Genomic DNA, 3395 nt, shown 5'->3' with positions numbered 1-3395 from the left:
GCATTCCCACCAACAGTGTAGGAGGGTTCCCCTTTCTCCACATCCCCGCCAACAAAAGATGTGTATTCTTTATATGCTAGCCCCCATGTGCCTCTGGTCCTCCTCTGCCCCAATTGTAGGCCTCCTATCTCGCCCAAATCCAGCTTTGCTATATACTGAAGAATTCAAGAGTTGGAGAAATTCTCCAGAATTTCCATATCAGAGCTTCACCTGCAGTCGCAGGGATTATAAGTGGAAGAAGTGTCTCTATTAAACAATACAACATTTAAAGAAGACCAGGAGATCCTTTAAGAATAGTGGCACTTCAAGAATTTGAAGGAAAAAAAAAAAACAGTAAAACGAAAACATACAGCTTCTCTATGGAATCAAAGAATCCCCCCTCTTTTCATCAAGGACTGTGGAGAATTTGACACCTTTTAGAAGCCTATAAATAATGAATCCTACCAACATTAAACATGATTAAAGACTCTACAGACATTATAATACATTAAAGAAAAAGTAAACATTGGCCCCTAGTTCCAAATTGTAGAATCTTGACTCTTAATTGCTAACCCAGTGGTGCTGGTGGAGTAGGGCTGGAGTGGGTGTGGAAGGGGCGGTGTCCCTGGAGGCCTATGCTAGGCATCTGTTGTCTGTGCCCCATCACTTGGTTACTGTCAACTGCTACCCACTGACCACCTACTGTCTGGGTGAAATAGTAAGTTCATTCCTTTTTTTTTTCCCCTATTGCTCTTTCTTCATTAGAAAATTAGCTATAGGGTAGGGATTCTCAAAGGGAAATTTTCACTCCTCTCCCTAGGGGCAGGCATGTATCATGTCTGGAGACATTTTTGTTTGTTACATACACATTATGGGTGTTTTTATGTGTATGCCACTAGCATTTAGTGGTAGAGGCCAGGGATTCTGCTCAATATCCTACAATGCACAGGACACATCAAGGACAATTAATTATCCAATCTTTAATGTTAATTGCACCAAAAGTTGGGGGAAAAAAACTCTAAGCAGAAAGAGCAAAGAATCCTGATTTTATCTTCTTGTGGAATTTGTATCTCCTGCCAAGAGCATTTTCAAGTTTGCTGCAAGTAGGGTTCCTTGTGAAGCAGACTCTGAGATGGAAGTGAGCAAACAAGGTGTCTATTAGGGAATAACTTATGGATTAATACCTGTGGAAGGACAGGAAGGAAGAAGATTGGACAAAGAAGTCGAGCTGAAATGAAGTCCCAGGACTTAGCCAAACCCACTGAGAGCTCTGAAGTTGGGATGAACTTTCAGAGTTGCTCCAAGTGGTGAGCAGGCAAGTCCTTTATGCCCCCTGTTGGTCAGTTATTAGATGTGGGCTGCCCTGGTCGGAGCCAAGACTTGAGTGAGCAGTAGTCTTGAATCATGGAACACTACATCAAAAACTAATGATGTAATGTATGGTGATTAACATAACAATAAAAATTAAAAACAAAAACAAAAACAAAAAAACTAATGATGTACTGTATGGTGACTAACATAACATAATAAAATAAAGTTAAAAAAAAAAAAACCTGAGGCAATCCTCAAAGAGAGTTGACCACCAAGGGCCATTTTTCAGAAATACTTTCAGTCCCTGGGGAAATAGGTTCTTCCTGAAATGGGGATACAGCTGGGGAATCCCAATGTCCCCTACAGTTTCCTACAGAGTCCTATAGTGAAGCTCACAGTTTCTACTGCTTATAGAGAGAGAAGGGTCTTTTTGGAGTTAATATCCCGATTCAAAGTTTCAGTTTTGTAATGCTTTAAGACATTCAAGGTATTTCAAATTCAAATGACATTATACCTTTAATTAACATATCCACTTACAAAATACTGCACTTTTTTTGAAGCATGCCAATGTATCAAAATTAAACTGATAAATTAATAAGAAATAAAATAGGAAGATATAAGACAAAGAAAATTTAAAAATATCTACTATATGTAAAACGATGGTAGCTATTTCAAAAAATGAGTTTTGCAGTTTATTTCCAGTATTATTAATTAGTAATTACCAATATCATTTTTTAAAAAGATTTTATTCATTTTTTTGAGACAGAGAGATTGCGAGTGAGAGAGCACAAGCAGGGGGAGCAGCAGAGGGAGGGAGAGCAAGACCCTGAGATCATGACCTGAGCCAGCCGTTTAGCCAACTGAGCCACCCAGGCTCCCCAATATCGTCATATTTTTAACTTAAAGTTTTCATTAATTAAATCACATGTGATGTCAAAGATACCAACAACCAACTATTCATAATAAAACTATTAGTATATTACTCATATAAATACTAAAATGTATTGGAAAAAACTCTTCCTTAATAAGAAAAGAAATAATACAATGCAGTTCAGTTCAGTAAATATTTATTGAAAAAGTAAAATGTTCAAAGACACAATAAATACATCTCAATGAATAAAAGAGTAAGGAAGATATCGTTTTTAGTATAGAGACATTTACAATCTAGCAGCATCATAAAAGGAGTGCATAAAAAGAAATAAACATGATACATCCCTGAAGCAGTACGAGTATTGTCTCTGGAGGTTTAGAGAGAGTACTCACTCTATGTTGGTTTAAGGTGATCAGGAAGAGGTCCAAGGAGTTCAGCTATCGACAGGATTTGGGCAGGAAAAAATGCATGACACACGAGGTTATTTCAGGCAGAGTAAAGAACATAAACTTGTTTGTTTTTTTTTTTAAGATTTTATTTATTTATTTGAGACAGAGAGCACATGAGAGGGGGGAGGGTCAGAGGGAGAAGCAGGCTCCCTGCCGAGCAGGGAGCCCGATGCGGGACTCGATCCCGGGACTCCAGGATCATGACCTGAGCCAAAGGCAGTCGCCTAACCAACTGAGCCACCCAGGCGCCCCTAAACTTGTGATTTTAAACAAAGATGTGTATATATATTTTTAAATAATGTTGGCTCTATAGAGAACTAACCTCTTTTCCACTTAACGTATCTATTTAATAAAATGAAACCCAGAATAGGTAGTTTGGCAGTTTTAAATATCTACATTGAGAAAGCAATATTTCTCTGGGATAAAAGCCTCTTTTCTTCATCATTACAGGGTTGTGTTTCAATGAATATTTGTATTTTCTTAAATCCTTGTAAATGTTTTCCTTTATCATTACAGGGTTTTGCTTCAGTGAGTATCTATTTTCTAAAATCCTTGCAAACGTTCATGATTCGATATGGAATTTCCACTGGGGAAGAATTTATAGAAGTAATTTTTTTTTTCCTAGGAAGTAAACAACTATCAGAACTCAGGATCAAATATTTTCAGCATAGGCCAGATCAGAACTGTTTACTGTCAGGAGACCAGGAAAGCTCGAAGGGTCAGGAGAATAGCAAATGCTGCAATACGGGAGTAAGACTTGGGATTGGTTATTCAGGAAATCAGTA

The sequence above is a fragment of the Leptonychotes weddellii genome, chromosome 2 (genome assembly GCF_054177405.1).
Source record: "Leptonychotes weddellii isolate Sample4059 chromosome 2, ASM5417740v2, whole genome shotgun sequence".
Taxonomy (NCBI): Eukaryota; Metazoa; Chordata; class Mammalia; order Carnivora; family Phocidae; genus Leptonychotes; species Leptonychotes weddellii.
This window is presented reverse-complemented; position numbering follows the sequence as displayed.